We start from the raw sequence: 18,231 nt of genomic DNA on the forward strand, positions 1-18,231 counted from the left end.
CTGAAGACTAAATATAATTTCTGATGGAGGGGTCATGAGGGAGGGGCATTCCAGGAACAGTACAAAGGGTACAATCTGGAAACCGATCGAGACGGGATACTGGCGCCAAAGGCTAATATCATGCGCAATGAGAATGCACCGATGGTGCCGGGAATTAAAGACTTACGAACATTTCATTACGTGTGATCGGTCACTGAGTTAGGAATTATCTCTTCTAGTTCTCACAGTGTATCTCACGCCCCAAGTCTTCAGCCAAATTGTAGTTCTTCTGTTCTCACTCCGTGCACTGGCTGGACTCAAATGAGAGTTTTGCTCACCTTGCCTGCTGGGCGTTGGGTACTCGGGCAAGGATGTTAACACAGGGAGAGTCTCCAGGAACCGTACACGATTGCCGAGAGGCCGGCAGGGGAGGGCGGGGCCCGCAACGCAGACATGCGTCTACAGGACACACTGCGCGTGCTGGGCCACATCTTAAACCATAAGGAGGACGCGGTCAGTGTCATAAGAGTGTCCCCGAGTCCATATGAAAGGCTGAATTCCTTCATGCAGTCCAAGTACCTTCCGTAACCAAAACATCGGGAATGACGTGGGGATGATAGAGATGAATGTGACACTTGTTTTAAACGGAGCTGGCAACAAGTCGGGCACTCTACACACAGCTAGGACATTTTCCATTCAAAACAGTCAAAATGAGCAAAAGTTTGAGTCATCTGAAAAGAAAGAAAAAAAACATGCTTGCGGAGGAGGCTGATTTCCCAGCCTTGTGGATAAGCCTCGTGGACGGCTTATTTCCCAGCGGCATTTCACGATGAATCATCGGGTCCGCTGCGCAAGGCTAGGACCAGGTGCTCATGGGTTCACTGCCAGTTGAACGGGTTCTGCTTTGCTTTTGTTTTGCTCAATAAAACGGGTAAGCACCGGTTTTTCCTCCATTGGTAACTAAACTTCGTCGCAGAGAACGGGTGCTCCCTCCCCATTCCCTGTTCCAACTCCTGGCACTGCCATCCTGAGCCTTCCAGACTGGAAATGGGGGGCGTCTTCAAGTCCTCCCTGCCCCTCACCACCTTGCCCAGATGGTCGGCCCAGTCTACAAACCCTTTTCTGTAACATTTTGTCCATTTGTCCCCTTCTCCTCATTCCTACTTAAGCAGGTAATTCTTTTCTACCCGGATGGTTGCAACAGCCTTTTGGAAGGCAGCTGTACCCCATTAGCCTTTAAATCCATTCAGTCCTACACCCTCTACCGGAAGATGCTCATCTGAGAATCCGGCTGGGACCCGCCCGCACCCTGACCATCAGCACCTCTCATAAAGCACTTCCAGTCACTGCTTCTCAGCAACGGGGTCAAGGCCTGCTTCTCAGAAGTATTGTTGGAAGGGACAGTGTCACTTCTGGGTAGAACACTCAGCACCGGGGTGAGACCCTCCAGAGCTTTTCTTTTCCTTCTCCCGCAGTGACCGGTGTGCCCCAGACGGCAGCAACCCCACCGGCCTGAGTCCTGGGGTAAGGACGGTGTAAGGACGGTGTGCAGTGCAGCCTGCAGCTGAATGTAACATACATGGCAAGTCCCGCTTGCAGTCTTAAGCCATCGGGGTTTAGTGGTTGCTTATTACAGCAGCAGCACTGAGTCCATCCTGACTAATGCAACCCTCCCAAAGGCTTCAAAGAATCCCCGTTACTTTGAGACTCTCTTTGAAACCCCTTGACACAGCATTGAAGGACCCTTGATGCAGATCTGCCCTTCCCGCTTGCTCCCCCGAGATGTCCCTTTACACACTCTGTATCTCAGTTAAACTGGACCAGTTTCTGCCCCCCAAGACTCTCTCCACCTCCATCCCTCTCCTCACAGGATACCCTCTTAATATGCTTTTTCCCCATGCCTCCCATTACCAGTCAAATTCCGCCCATCCCTTAGTACCTCCCTCAAACATCCTTTTTTTTTTTTCGGACTGGGGCACGAACCCGTGTCCCCTGCATAGGCAGGCGGACTCTCAACCACTGCGCCACCAGGGAAGCCCTCAAACACACTTTTTAAGATGTAGCCTTTCCTGACTTCTCCTGATGCCACCTTTGTCCCCTGCGAGTGTCTCTGTTGTCTGTTGCCCTAATCACTTTTTAAGGTCCTCGAGTGAGAAACCTGTCACCCTGGGCATTACGTTATCATTACCTAGAAGCCAAGCCCAGAAGCAACGCCATTCACTGCTCCTGGAGGGGATTCCCGCCGCTATGGGCTTTACCAGTGCGACGCCCCCAGCCCGTGGGGGGCAGGTTCCACAGGAAAAGCTCATTGCAGCTCATTCCTGGGGAGTAGGGGATACGTTTTTTCTCTGAGGTTTTTGTTTTGTTTTTAACAAGGAGGCTCTGGTCACGATGAATAAGCCCTTTAGAGGACACTCTTTCTTTCCTTCTCTTTCTCACGTCCCCCAAAAAGAAGGGAGAAAAGAACCCCTGCGGGGTGAATGGAAGGTTTCCGAAGATATTCAGTTTTTCAGCATTTTCTAAGCAGGCCACAAATCAGCCTAACTGATTCCAGTCGTGGGCTGATGGGAGTCCAGGTTCACATGTTGTCTGCCAAGCAGACTGGGTCAGGCTTTAGCCAAGTCTGCATATGGTTGGTGTTCGGAACATATCTGTGATGGATCGACTGAGTTCTGTGTGCCAAACCCAGCCGTTTCCAAAGTGAAAAAGGAATAACGATGGCTCTCTCTTTTCCTGCTTGAAGGAGTACACTGTGTACAATATTCCGTAGGTCCCTGGGACCGGCCTGAACGTCTTCCAGTGTAATCAGATCCCTGACTTGTTCACACTTAGAGGATGTGGTAGGAAAGCAGAAGATAGAACTTTTCGATTCAACTCTCAAGCGCTAATTAGTCTCCGTGAAGCCCGTGGTTTCTCCTGCCTCCTTGTTACCAGTAGGCGCTTTAGAAAGGGAGGCCCTGACCTTCACAAGTGAACACACGTCCCCTGCAAGTCAGGGCTCGTAAAAGGAACCGACTGCATAAGCAGAAGTGGGATTTACTGAAAGTACACTGGGAAGCTGAAAGAATTGGAAAATCTGAGAATCAGGTTCAGGGCCTCCATTGCCACCCAGAAACATCTCATTGTGGACCAGCCCGGGGTGAGACCCACCATCTCGCCTGTGGGTCCGGGGTCTCCACTTGCTCCGCCCTCCTGGCTGGAGCTGTGATCGCTCCTCTGCCCCCGGAATCTTGCTCAATGGCCCCCCGCTCCAGCGAGACTGGTTGCCTGGTCCAGTGTGGAGAGTGACTGACGGGCAAGGCCAAGGTCACAGGCCCACACTCTCAGTTGGCACTTGAGGACGTGCCATTCTCGGGGGGGTCTCACTACTCACAGTTTGGGATGCGGAGGAAAACGTAATTCTGGCATCGCCTGGCTCCCACCAAGACTCAGGGTCGGGGAACCTCGCTTCACACAGGGAGGGGCTCGGACGCAGGGTCGCCAAGAAGAGTGACAATGTCCGGACTCCTTAACCAGATACGCAGCACTCGCTGCGATATATGTCCGTGTTGTTTGGTCTATGAAACTCCTTAGGAAGCAACTGGGAACAGGATGTGAGGGGAGAGGCTGAGGTGACTCCCAGGCACGTTTTGGGGCCCCCCATGCAGTCCCAGCAGTTAAGGTGCCCGAGTGCCCACGTTGTACCCAGCATGGCAGGAGGGGACCCTCATTCTGTGGGGCTCTTTGTACCCCTGGTTGGGAGAAACAAGTCCACCTCTCAAACCAAATGGAGGATTAGGACAGCATCGCAAATTTTGTACCAGCCCCCTGGGGACCTTGTGAAACGTGCAGATTTAAGGGTTGAGGCTGGGATCCTGCATTTCTGACAAGCTCCTGGGCGACGCTAGTGCTATAGCTCGTGGACGTACCTGGAACAGCTGAGCACAAGAGAACAGAACGTCACGAGTGCCACAAACCAGGAGAACATCTGCATGGATCACAGCGCCACGGCCCTTCTCAGAGGGGAGACCCCAGCCTTGACAAGCAGGCAGGAATTCATTAGGTAGCCTGGGTTGGGCCTGGATGTGTGTTACACCAAGTCCCGGTTTGCCCTGGACTGTCCCGGTTTAAGTGCCGAAGGCCCTGCGTCCTGGGAACAAGTGATGTGCTTCTCTGATATCTGCCCGGTAACACCAGCCAAAGTCACACAGTCACCACGTGTTATTTGCTTGACAGATTGGCCAAGTTTACACTCTGGAGGCTAAAGTCACAGGGAGTCTGTTTCACTTCTGGTCTTAGTAAAGGCTCCGAAAGGAAGCAGTGGCGCTTTTGGTATTTTTTTCCTTAATATCATTGTGATGTCAATGTTCACATCACTGTTTTACAGTAGCAGGGTTCCTGAGGCTTTCTTTTATTACCGAGAACATTTTAAATTCCGGTGCATATATTCCCACATGCGTATGAAATGTCAGCACCACTGTCGGAGGCCCCCGAAAAGGCAGTCTCGGTGCTGCCTGAACCATGCCGCCACAGTGCAGCGCATCAGCTGGGCCGGGCATCCAAAGCGTCTGAGCCGCCGAGGCCCCGCCACGTCCCCGGGGTCACAGCTCCGTGCACGGGTTCAGGAAGCCGGCTTGCTCGGCACCCGGAGAGAGGCCCGTCCCACGGCTGGGGCTTGTCCTCAAGAAATGGGTTTATTTGCTATGATCAGTTTCCTCCTTACCCACAAGCATGTTTTCCATTCCTGGTGAGCCAGAAAGACGCTCATTAAACTTGACATCTAGGTTCCCTGCCCCAGAAACCCAAGCAAAGTCCAAGAAAGACCAGCTGCCCCTTTTCACGGAGCAGATCCTCCAGCCAAGCTGATAAGCACACGTGGCCTGGGCATGGGCTGGGGGAGGCGAGGGGTCACCTGCACAAGCAGCATCCAGGCGCTGGTCCTGCAGACAGTCCCCTCCTGCTTCACAGCGTCAGCGGTCTCCTGCTGGCCTGGGAACGCACTCCTATTGGAACGTGGAAGCCCCAGTTTCAAGAGCACAAGTCATCCTGTTCTTCCTCTCCTGCCCCCTTCCCTTCTCTCCACCTCCTCTTCCCTCTCCCTCCCCCTTCCTCTTCCCCATCTCCCTTCCCCTCCCCTCCCCTTCCCCTCCCCTCCCCCTTCTCCCTCTCCCCCTCCTCCTCCTGCCCCTCCTCCCCTCCTCTTTCCTCTCCCCACTTCCCACCCCTTGCCCCCCTCCCAGCCTCTCTCCTCCTCTCCCCGTCTCACCCCACACACACTTCTCCCTTTTCCCTTTCCTCCTCCAGAACCTTGAGGGTCCCAGCTCCAGGTCTTGAAACGGTCACTATCTTTTCCAAGCTTGATGCCCCCCGGAGCTGAGCGGCCTGTCCGGTCCATGCATGGCTCGTGGTTTGAATCCCTAACTCTCCGAACCTGTGGCTGCCTCTAGTCCTAACCTGCAACCCGATCGCAGAGACCAACGTGTCTCCACGGGACCTAATTGTGACACGAATCCCACGGTTCCCTGGACTCCCTCCCGGGCTTAACTCCTCTCCGAGCTACTCAGGGAAGTCACCCAAGTTATTTTTCACCGAGTTTTAGAAGATGGTGGGCAAGATTGGGGAATAAGCGGAGGGCAAAGGAAGGCCACAAATCGACCTTTGTTTGGGGAACATGCTGTGCTTTGGGAGCTGAACGTTAAAGAATTTGGGTGCATCTGAGACTCAGCGCTTGCTACAAAGATTAATCCGTCAACTCTGCTCAAAGCCCAACCTCCACCTGGATTCCTTCTCCTACTTGGCCCCGGGCTCTGACCGCTATCCCAGGAGCACCGCCTTGGCTAACGAGCTTCACTGGCCTGGGTGGCTGCTGGACTCTGCACTCAGGGACTGTGACCCTCCAGTGGCTGCAGGGACCAGGGTGTGGATGGAGGGACTGGCGAGGTCGTGACAAGCGTGTCCCAGACTCGGGCTGGCTCCGGACCGTTTCTCCCCTCCTGGAAGCCTGCTGTTTCTGCTGAGTTTTTTTAAATATGCACGGTTGTCTTTCTGTCTGATCTTGTTGGAAGTTGCTGTCCCCTTCTCTCTGGGGTCTGGGGCCGCTTTCACCTTTGTGACTGGGTTTGGGCCCCTGAGCTTTCTGTAGGATTCAGCAGAATCTCGCCATTGGTGGCGGTGTTGAGAGTTAAGTGCCCAGGAGAGCGGGGTTCCGGGCCTGCCGTGGGTCCCCACACCCCAGGGCGGGTCGGAAATCCAGGAGGCAAGGGCTGGACTCACGGCGCCCCTTCAGGACACCCTGCCAGAGCCATTCCCGCTCCGTCCTGGGGCCCCGGGCAGGCCTGGAGAGGCTGGGGGAGCAGGCTTAGAGGAGCACAGGGCTCCAGTCTTGACCCGAACGCACATTAGCTGTGCAGCCTTGGTCAAGGTAGGCACCTCTCTGGGCCCACATTTACTCGTCTGTAAACTGGAGCTTATAGTCTCTCCTTCTGGAGGGTGATTGTGGAGATCGGATGAGAGCCTCTGCACACTTCCTGACCTAGGAGCTCGTCGACGGTTGCAGTAAATGCCCAGTAACGGACACTTGGCTTAGAGAGCAGAAGGGAGAAAGAGGCAGGAAGCAGTGAATGGCGGCGAGCGAACGGCGAAAATATCAGAACAAATGCAGGAACTGACCCTTAACCTCGAGCCTTAGGTATGGTGTCTGTTTGCATGAGGGATGCAAGCAGAGACAGCTTGCCTGTGGAGCCACCGGGGGCACCAGGAAAACCGCTCCTGAGAGCCGGGGCAGCGCCGCCTACAGCAGTTAGGAGCAAGGGCGCTGGATCTGCACAAAGGACTCGAGGCCCTCGTAGGGGAGCTGCCAGCCGCCTCCTACATACAGTGCTCGTGGCTGACTTCTCCGAGACAAATAGCAGTTTTCTCAGTTCAGAACTGGGAGCTGGTGGCTGGGAACGACAGGGTCCTTTAAACCTTTTGCTCTTGCTCGATGTAACATCTGTCCCCACCTCAACGCACAGGCTCCCCGAGAAGCGTCCAGCCCTCTTGGAATTTCTCGTCACAGTTCCAATCATCCCAGCTGTCGCTTCCAAGCACCACTATTTTTGCTAACAAGGGTCCAAGTGCCTGGGGACCTCTTTCACGTTGAGTCCACACCCTTGTGCTGGTTACACAGTGGCCGTGAGCTGAGTCAGGCCTGCAGAGCAGTGTGTGTGTGTGTGTGCGTGTGTTGGGGTGAGGGCGTTGACCCAGCTCCAGGCCCCAGCATCACCCTCACCCTGCTCTGTTCCCATCTAAGAAGGTAGCTTGGGGCTTCGAGGTAGCTTGGAGGAGAGAGATTTGGCCTTGAAAAGCATTTCCTGTCCATGAGTGAAATCTCTCCCCTCTCTCCGTCTCTCCCTCAGACCCAGGGTAGCTTTTGTCAACTGGCCGCAACCAGGAAGGCTGAGCTTTAAGTCTACTCGTTTATTTTCAGACAGATCCCTTCACGGACGCCTCCTAGTGGTTTAGAGAAGGCGCGTTCTTGCTAAAGCACTGTCTCTGGGCAGGGTGCGGGGTATCAGTCTGAAAAGAGGTGATGGGGGAAGCGCGCGCATGGCTGTGTGCTAATCACCTTCCTTCCCCTTTCCCTTCCGCGAGGCTCTAATTTTGCGTCTCAGAACGAAGATAGAAGAGGGCGTGGCAGACACACACACACCCGTGCCTTCTCTTGAAAATTCTCTAGCACAGCGCCGCTATTTTTAAAGGGCACATGGATCTCTGCGGCGGCTGAACAATGCAGGGAGCTATTTGCGTCTAGTCCCGGCTTAGCACAGGCCTGCCTGGGATGCCGGCGTTTTCAGCTCCAAAGGGAAAGCACGTGCTCACCCGCAAATGCCTGCCTGGGCCGGGGGAGAGCTCCAGCTGCAGGGGAGTTAGCTGCGCGAGCTCCGACCTGGAGGAGTCTTCTCTAGGCAAATGGGAGGCCGCGGAGGGTCACTGGGCCCCGCTGCAGGCTCCCGAAGACAATTAGGAAAAGGAAGCAGGATGCGACACCCATAGGATGGAGGTCCTGGGGGGCCCTGACAGCATCAGCCAGCGTGTGCTCCTGTCCTGTTTCCTGCTTTTCCCTCCCATCCCAGCCTCTCTGCCTCACTCTGAGTGAGAATGTCTTCAAATAGACCGTCTCTCTCGCTTCCCATTGTTTGACATCCCATCAGAAAAGCACAGGGGAATTGTGTCCGTCTGTTCAGGCTGCCGGGACAAAACACCCTGGACCGGGAGGCTTGAACTGGGGACATTTCTTTTGTCAGTCACTGCAGGCTGGAAATCCAAGGTCAAGTGTCGGCAGGTTGGGGTCTGCAGCAGGCCCCCTCCCGGGCTTGCAGACGGCTGCCTTCTTGCTGTGTCCCCCCCGGCGTCCGTGCCTCTTCTCACGAGAACACCAGGCCACCCTCATGACCTCATTCAACCTTCATCACTGCCTTAAAGGTCCTACGTCCACACACAGTCACACTGGAGATTAGGGCTTCGGCGTAGGAATTCGGGGGGAGCACTATGCAGTCCAGCAGGGGTGTTCCTGAACTCACACGTGGACACAGCACAGCCCACAGATGCCCCGTGCCCCCTGCGTGAATGTGGGCACGCTCCCACGGAGGCCCCAGCACACCACGACAGAGGCACACGGGCCCAGGGACAGGGCCCGCACTTACACAGGCTGAGGCGACCAGCAGGGGGCACACGTGGTAGGACGCCCAGGGACGCCAGCACTGGGCAGGACCCAGAAAGGGCACCTTTGCCCTTTAAGCGGAACCCTGAATGGCCTGGAGGTTGGGTGTGGAGCAGAAGGGCCAGTGAGCAGATGTTCCCGGGACGGAAGGAGTGGGGACAAGAAGGGTCAGAGCCAGGCCAAGCCAATCCTGGACCTCGGCCCTGCCTCCTCCCAAGGGCTCCGTGTGTCCTGAACGGGCAGCCGAAGCCCTGAAGGAGGGGGCGCCTTCCTGACGCCTCAGGTCTGGGCCCCCCGCCAAGTCAACGTGGGCAGCCCCATCCCTGAAGGCACCAGCTCTGCGGGTACCGGGGGCGCCCGGGGAAGCCTGCCTTGCGCCCTCCCCATGCGGGAGGGGAGCCTGGAGGTCAGCCGCCCCGCCCCACCGCCGTAGGGGATCCGAGGAGAAGCCAGCGAGAGGCACTGCCTGGAGCCTGTGGTCAAAGACAATCACCTGGCCTCGCCCTGCAGAGCTGCTGCCCTTGGGGGGAAGGAATCAGATGGAAAGAAATAGAGTCCTGCCCCCTCCCACCCTACCGAGCGGGGTACCCCTCAAGGCTGGGGGCTCAAGAGAAACGCCTGGCCTGCGCTACCGCTGACGGCCAGCAGGGGGCAGTTCCCGTTTGCCTGAGGGCGGACGGGCAGTGAAGTTTCTGGACATCACATCGTCTCCTGCAGGGAAAACGGTAAAATATTGCAGAACATTGAAATAGCTGTCCTAGGAACAGAGTCTTAAATGCTCCCGTAAGCCTCTGAGAATCTCAGGATGCTGCGGAGGGTTACGTTCCCTAGTTCTTCTTGTTTTCTCCCAGCGTCTACCTCTTGCATTTGCAAAGATGGAGTCTAACGGAGCTCCTGTTAGGCTCAGAGTAAACGCCGAAGTCCTCCTCAAGGCCGCAAAGCACTGTCCTGGAGCATCTCTGAGCACATACACAAGGACCCCCGTGGCCCACCCCACTCACGACCCTGGCTCCCTGCCGTGCCCGAATGGCAGGTGTACATCTTCCCAGGGCCTGTGCACTTGCTATGTCCTCTCCTGGGAGCCCCCAATCCCAGATATCCACACGGCTTCCCCCTCCACTCCCTCAGGTCGTGGCCAAAGGTCTGCTTCTCAGTGGCGCCCTTGCCACCTGTCTGAACTCTCACTCAGGCTCCCGCACCCCCAGCTCCTCTGCAGCACTTCCCGCACCTAACACCTCTGCATTTTCCTTATTTATCGTGAGTCTTTTCCCCATTAGATTCTAAGCTCCACGTCTGGTTGGTTCCTCACAGCCTCTCCAGGGCCCAGCATAGTGGCTAGCAGATGCATAAACAGTTGTTGAATAAGAATGCGTCCTTTTAACTTAAAAGCCCATTTCTCTCTGTGACGGATGCAGAAGGCCAACGTCGTTGGAAGGACTGCCCTGTGGACTGGGATTGTTACTGAAAGTGGGTCCGGGCGCTCACCGCTCAAAAGCCAATAAAGAAGCAAGGCTGGTGGAAAGGAAAGTTTGCTTTATTTTGGAGGCCGGTAACTGGGCAGGGGAAGGGGACAGGGGTGGACCCCTGTCCAGAGGCCAACTCCCCTCCACACACACCCTGACAATCACGGGGCAAGACCTTTTATAGACGGAGAGAGGGGGCTCCGTGCAGCTCTGACGGTCATATTGACATTGGTTACGCGGTGGTCTGACCAGTGTCATCTTGATCGTTTAAGTACAGTTAGTCTTTAGTTCCAGGGTTGCTTTGTTCCCATTTCTTGGAGGCCAGCTCTTGGAATCGTGGCAGCGTCTGTCATGGCTACAGTCAGGTCATCATGTGGTTAACTTCTCCCACCTGGTGGGGCTTCAGTACCTACAGGACAGCTCACAGGACATGGCTCAGAATATATGGTTCCTGGGCTTCCCTGGTGGTGCAGTGGTTGAGAATCTGCCTGCCAATGCAGGGGACACGGGTTCGAGCCCTGGTCTGGGAGGATCCCACATGCCGCAGAGCAACTGGGCCCGTGAGCCACAACTACTGAGCCTGTGCATCTGGAGCCTGTGCTCCGTAACAAGAGAGGCCGTGACAGTGAGAGGTCGACGCACTGCGATGAAGAGTGGCCCCCGCTCGCTGCAACTGGAGAAAGCCCTCACACAGAAACGAAGACCCAACACAGCCAAATAAATAAATAAAATAAATTTATTAAAAAGAAGAATATATGGTTCCTCCTTGAGAAAGAACTGAAGGTCCTTGACCCTGCTTAAAGACTAAACTACTATTATTTGGTCTTATTTGAGTGCTGTCCTTTGTTTCTGCATCTTCTCCCTTCTCTGATTCAACTTATTCTTGCGTCAAAATTTGTCCACAGACAAAAGGCAAGCCGAGGACGTGGGGGAAGGACTGTAGGGTCCTGCTTTCTTTCAGGATGACCTTGGGAACTCCTTGCCTCCAGGGTGGATGGTGACTCCCCAGCGATGGAGCTCGTGCACACCTTGCAAAAATCAAAGTTTGCAGAAGTACAGGGCTTTCCATCTGTCTACGTATCAACTTGGTTTCTGCTTCCAGATCACATCCTGCTGGGACGATGGAAACTCCCCCTTTCTTTTCCCTGAGGTTGTGGCTTCTATCACCCAAGTTCCAGGGGGCTGACATTCCACCAAGGAGCCAGGTGGTGGGTAGCATCTGGCCAAACTGTCGTCTGCTCACATCAGCACCCCCTAGAACGTTCAGCATCCGTCTTGGCCTTTGCCCTTGGTCCACACAGGTAGTGCGGTGAGATCCTTTGCTCGCCTTCACGTGCCGCGGCGTCCTGGGGGCTGTGTTACTTCCACACGCACCCAAGGTCACAGAGGCAAGTTGTTGTTTCTGCTTCGTGCTGGATGAGTGTGACAAAGGCCCAGGGTTGACCCACTGCACGGACCGCTGTTCTGCTCCCAAGGGCTCTCTGCCTGGAAAGCAGGGGGCAGGATGTCACCCAGCTTTCTGAGACCTGCCGGGGTCTGATAATCTCATAACTTGTCCTCTATGAAATCAGAGTTTTCTCTGGCTGGTGGCAGAAGGAGAAGTCAGAGATTCAAAGCACAAAGAGGAGGCCACGTATGCCGTTGGTTTTGAAGATGAAGGAGCTGAGAGACCCCTCAGTGCCCGGCTGCAAGGACCTGGATCCAGCCAATGACCTGAAAGAACTCAGGGTGGATCCTTTCCAGAGGCCCCAAGAAGAGCCCGCCTGAACAACACCTAGATCTCAGCTTGGAGACCTTGAGCAGAGCGCCCAGGGGGACCATGGGACATCTGCCCTGCAGGGCTGGGAGTCTGTGAATGGCGGTTGTACGAAGCCCCTAAGTCTGTGATGACCTGTGACACAGCAACAGAACATGAATATGGGGACAAAAGTCACCGTGTGTGACGCTGAGACGGCACTTAGCAACTTCCACGTGATTTCCTCTCCTTTTTGCTTCTTGATGTTTTGTAGGTAGACTGTGCAGCAACAGGGCTCAGCAACGGATTCTTCAAGTGCATTTCTCTGCCTCTCTCGCCGCTCGGATGAGGCCGTATCATTAGCCTAGGCCCGTGGACCAGAAGTGGAAGTGATGGGTGTGCCTTTCTGAGCTGAGGCGATTAAACTTGGGTGCTTCGTCACATCTTTCTCCTACTTTGCTGGGGAGCACGTGCTCCAGACGGTGCAGCTCCCAGAGCCCCGGCTCCATCCACCAGACCCTGAGTGTCTGCGTGGAGCTGAGGGCCTGCCCACCTGTGGCACTCGTGCTTTACATCTGTCAAGCCGGCAGCGACGCTTGCCCTGGTTAACACGCATGCGGTCGCCCCGTGGGCACTGCTGTTAAAGCTTACAAAACAAAGGAGAAGGAATGCTTCATGCCAGGAGTTCCCTTGAACAGCAGCCTCTCCACTGCAGTTAAGTTTTCCTTTATATTGGTCGGGAAGGGCAGGGTGGCCAGAGGAAAGGCTTTGGAAGCACTACCAAGAGAAAATCAAACAATGAAGAGAGAGCCATCACTGAAATAAGTCAGTGGGGAAATACTCGTTCTCTAAAGTCTGTCCACAGATGGTTTCCTAGAGCCTTGGGCTTCTTCTAAAGAGTCAAGCCCATTTCTGAAAGCTTCAGCATTTCTGGCCCATCATCACTGTCTGACGGCCTGATCTCTGGCATCAGTATGGACCTCACCCTGCGAACATGTTGCTTCCACCTTCTCCCTACAGGTTTCTCTGGCTGCAGCTCTCTCCGGGCCCCTGTGAGCTCCACACAGACAGCGACCTTCTAGGAGATCAACAGGCCAGTTCACTCCCTGCCTGAAAGTCTTAGGAAACAGCCAAACCCCACAGCACGTAAGAATCTGCTGCTTCTGCCGTGACCGCTTCCCCCTTCATCTCAGGACACAGCTCTCTGTCACTTACCATCCCTGAATCCCGTTGGTGTTTTTCCTGTTCCCCAAACAGACCTCAGGGTGTACGTGCGGTTCCCTCTGCCCGGGGTTTTGGGCCTCATGCCTTCTGCCTAAACCCTCCCTTAGACGCTTGAAATGGCCCCACTCCTGAGAGGCCGCCCTCACTGTGGTGCGTCCACCATGAGACACACTGTCTGTTTCAGCCTCTGATCATTTCTCTCTAGTTACTCTGACAATTCAGATTACTTTGCTTGGTTACACGTGTTTGTCTTCCTCCATCAGGATGTAAGCTCCGTGGGAGGTTCAGACGCTGAAGGGGCTGAGGTTTTGCCCTCCTCACTAGCTAACTGGCTAGCCTGCCCCGGCTGAGTGGATGCTGGCAGACGCGAGACTCCTGGGTCAGAGACAGAGACGCAGCAGCTCCGGCGGCGGCAGCAGCTTCAGGCTTGACCCTCAGCTCCCCTCGTCCATCAGGTTCAGGTTCAGCTGCACAGGCAGGGCTGGCATCACAGCTCAGGAACCCTGTGTTTAAGGAACCCCAATCATTTATCACGGGCTGCAAGCACACCTGACCTTGGCCTTGGAGAGACTCATCTTTATTATACGGGATAGTACAAACCGCCCTTTTCTCTAAAGGGAGGTGCTGTCTCTATTTTCCGAGCTACCTGCAACGCAAACATCCTTGAGAAGACGTTGCCTCTGCTGGCAGGGGTACAGAGATGTGAGAGACCACGGAGAGCCGTCTCCCTGCAGAGGGCAGAGCTCACGAAGACGCTGGTCGCTGCTCTGGCCCGTCAAACCAGCGGCCACTCTCAGCTGTCAGCCACAGAAATGAAGCCACGGGGGCTGCGTCAGCCCAGCGGAACTGGTTCCATTTTCAGTAACACTGAAGAGCCATGCGGGCTAGCGGAGTCCTACGAAGAAGCACCTTCTTTATTGCTTTCCAGCACCTTGGAATTCCATTCTGGAAGCTGTCTTGGCTTGCTCCTGCCCGGAGAATGAGATAAGTACTGTTTAAATCTGACATAGACGTGATGGGGCAGAGTTGTCTCCGGGAGATGCTTGAGTATTCTGGTAGAAAATCATGATTTTAAAGATGACTTTTGTTTAGGAAACTCCAAGACTAAGACAGACACTGTATAAGGAGGGAGGGTGAGCGTCCACAAGAGGAAATAACTGGGTGAGTGTTTGCGGAGGGCAGTGGCTACAAATAGAAATGGTGTTTATCTCTGCTGTCTGTAAACATTCAGAACCTGGCTTGCTTCCTGGGGAGGTCAGCGGGCACGAGCCCAGAGGCCGACTGCAGAACTCTGCCGGACACCGCAAGTCCTACACCTAATCAATCAAGAAGGCTGGTCTCATGTCCCTTCCTGTCCCATCCCCGTGCCCCACTCGACTCAGACCGTCTCAGACCACCATTGCATCATTTCTCCACCCTTCTGGTAGGTTTCCCTGCGTCCAATCCACACCTCTGCTTTGGAGATCTTTCTAAAATGCAATTCTGATCCTGTCATTCCCCGTCTTAAAACTTTTCAGTGATCTCCTCTTGCCATAAGGATAGAGCTCTAACTGAAAAGGGCTCATGAGACCCTCCCTCTTGCGTGACTTCTCCCCCCCGCCCACCTCATTCGGACTGTCTCTCCCCCTCTTCAGCCACAATACAAGTGTTCTCTTGGGCAGGAATGCCTTCTCCGCCATTCTTGGGAAATTTATGTTTTTCAGAATCCCAAGAAAAATCAGTCCGGGAATCAGGAAATGATCATCTTACAAGAATTCAGGCTTAACCATCCACATAGGAATGTTACCAGTTTGGAAGCATCCACGACTACCAAGTGGAAAGTGAGAGCAGGAAATGCTGACACGTAGAATCCGGAGTCAGAGGCACATTGCTGGGGACCCCGGGACAAGAACCAGCAGGGGAGACGTGGTGGAAATCGCTCGGTCTTGCTGGCAGCCGTGGCCACGTGAAAAGTGTGCTTATGGCTCTATCTCCCAATTAACAGGTGATTAATTCTTGCAAATTAAAAAAATTAATTACTTTATATACATAGTATACCTAACACAAATCTTACGAGTAGCTTTCCGAGAAATAACGAGGCAGAACAACAGATGTCCCTGACGTGCCTCCCCATCCTTCATGTCTGGTTAAGGTCTGTTCCTCCAGGAAGTCACCTTGAACTTTAAACCTGGGCTCCTTGTCCCTCCAGTGTGCTCCTACTGCTCTCGTAGTATTTACATCAAGTGGAGGATCATTACTTCGTAGTCCCCAGAAGAACCGCGCCTCCTGCTTTGCATAACCTTACGTGGCCCCTCCCACACTGACTGTGGGCGTGGTCGTGTGACTCGCTTTGGCTGTCGGGACGTGAGTCAGAGTGATACAGGCAAGTAATTGATAGCACCTCTATCCTGGAGCCTGTTTCCTTGGAACACTCCTTGGGAGGCAATCGCCACAGCCTCAAGTAGCCCAGGCTAGTCTACTAAATGACGCGAGACCCTGGGGGATGACAGGCCATCTTGGACCTTCCAGCCCCGCACTCCACCCCACCCCCAGGCTCCCAGCTGAATGCAGCTGCTCCAGAACGTGGAGCAGAAGAGCTGCCCAGCTGAGCCCCGTCCACCCAGAGACTCGTGAGAAACAAAAGGCATCTTTTTGTTTCTTTTAAAGCCCCTGAGTTTTAGGATGATATTTGACACAGCAATAGAAAACCCAAACACCCTGTGTTGTCATTACCTGTTACTTCTCCCTTTGCAGATAAACTCTAAGTTCCAGGAAGATAAGTTCAGGCCTGCCTTGCTTTAAGTAGAGGCTCATTACACACTGTTGCTCCCTAGCCTCAGGTTAGTTCAGACCCAGCAGCACTGCCAACTCAAGCTCAGCTGCATGAAACAGGGTGTGATTAAGCATTTTGTTTCTACTTGCACCAATGTTATTAAAGAGCACAGTCTGACTTTCTGTATCTCGTGCTGCAACTAAGTTACACGACATCAAGTGAAGAAGCAGGATTACTTTAGGACATTGCTACTTTGCTGGGCTTTCTTGTTGTTCTTTGGAAGCAAGTTTAGACGGACAACCCTTCTTAGAACTTTGCTTGGAAAACACCTCTGCTTCCAAACACCCAGAGGATCCGGGGGGAGGAGAATGGAAGGTGGTGAAAGGAGAAAAAAATAGTTTGGCCTGAATCCAGGCTACACTTTTTAATCAAGTCCGCCTCTGACTCAGCACCGGTGTGAGGCAATCATGCTTCTTCTGAGCTCCTGGGAGGTTTTTATCTGGACCATCTGGCAAGCAATCACGGCGCACCCTGTGATCTCCTCCTTTGTCTTCTTTGCACTGGGTCCTGCCATGTCATTTTTCACAGGTTTGTGCCCGGCCTCTTCACTGAGTTCCCACAGAGTCCAGCACATTGTAAGCACTCAGTACATAGGTCCCAGGGGTTGGTTTTGCTCCAAGCAACCCTACCAAAAACTGGATGGGAAGGACTTTGAACAGCCCAAGGTAAGATTGCAAAGATCCAGCAGGGCTGGAGTGCACTGGTGTTCAGAGGGGGTGAGTGTCAGCCTGGCGCAGGGAGAATTGTACACGATTTGTATCTTGGTCTTTGGAGACATCCGACCCCAAACCCAAGGCTTTCTCAGCCTTAAGCTGAGGGATGGACGATTCATTGTCTCTCTCTGCCTCTGTGTCGATTTCTGTCTCTTTCTCTCTTATCTGTGAATCTATGAATCATTTTCTATGCCTTCACTGAGGTTACAAAAACATGAGGATTTCAGTCAAACACAGTCTGTCCTGCCGGCTAGAGATACCAACCTGGGTAATAGGGTCTCGGGGCAGCAGGAGTCTCTTTCCAAGGATGTCTTCAGAGAAGAGAGAACTTCTCTGCCGGCTGCCATGATGTCTGTCTGCGTCCAGTTATCGATACCTCGCTCTCTGATGATACCACGTGTCTCAGGAATAGACCTGGACCCACATTATTCTGAGAAGCAGCAGCAGAAGCAACATCTCTCCCCCAATATACAGTCTTTCTTTAAAAATGACCAACACGTCCATGATTCTAAAGGAAACTCAGGAAATAAACCTGGCTGGGGCTATTCTAGCTTTAACCCCAAAGCTCTTCTCATGCTATGGAACTTCCTAGAAGCTGGGGAGGTCTCAGAGCCTTATGCTGACTGTCAGTAGCCCAGCCCTTTCCCCTCCCTGCCGGCCTGATGCTCTGAGCCCATTTCTCCCAGGCCACATTCTAAGTTCTCTAAGACGGACCGCAAGATCCTGCCCCCTAGTGATCACATGCTATATAACCCCCTCCCCCAAGTACCGGATGAACAGGATGGCTGGCCTCTTCCTGGGTAAGGTTATATCCTACTGGCAAAGCGATGGGATGATTTGGTCGCATTCTATATATCACATATCATGTGCCCTTCATAGCTGACTGAAGGGAGATTTGAAGGGAGAGCCGTTCTGTTGGCTCTGAGCATCCCTGTTGGGGGTGGTCAGAGGCTAGGACCCAAGGCGGGCCTCTAGTAGCTGAAGGTGACCCTCCGTGACAGTCAACAAGGAAACGGGACCTCATTCCTTAAAAACCAATATGACCCAGCAATCCCACTCCTGGGCATATATCTGGAGAAAACTATTATTCAAAAAGATACGTGCACCCATGTTCATAGTAGCCAAGACATGGGAACAACCTAAGTGTCCATCAACAGAGGAATGGTTGAAGGAGATGTGGTACATATATATTATACAATGGAATATTACTCAGCCATAAAAAAGAACAAAACAATGCCACTTGCAGCAACATGAATAGACCTAGAGATTATCTTACTAAGTAAGCCAGACAGAGAAAGACAAATATCATATGATACCACTTATAGGTGGAACCTAAAACAATGATACAAATGAATTTATTTACAGAACAGAAACAGACTCAGACATAGAAAGCAAACTTATGGTTACCAAGGGGGCAAGCGTGTTAACATACACACACTGCTGTATATAAAATAGACAACCAGCAAGGACCTACTGTAGAGCACAGGGAACTCAGCTCAAGACCTTGTAATAACCTACAAAGGGAAAAGAATCTGAAAAGGAATATATGTGTATAACTGAATCACTTCGCTGTACATTTGAAACTAACACACATTGTAGATCAACTATACTTCAATAAAAACAAA

At 53.4% G+C, this 18,231-nt stretch overlaps 1 pseudogene; it reads left to right on the plus strand.

Annotated features, from left to right (window-relative positions):
- Window positions 1-432: 432 nt before the first annotated feature.
- The window catches only part of LOC132419107 (uncharacterized), a 49,648-nt pseudogene continuing 31,849 nt past the window's right edge, over window positions 433-18,231 (plus strand).

The sequence above is a fragment of the Delphinus delphis genome, chromosome 2, assembly GCF_949987515.2.
Source record: "Delphinus delphis chromosome 2, mDelDel1.2, whole genome shotgun sequence".
In the NCBI taxonomy this organism is placed as follows: Eukaryota; Metazoa; Chordata; class Mammalia; order Artiodactyla; family Delphinidae; genus Delphinus; species Delphinus delphis.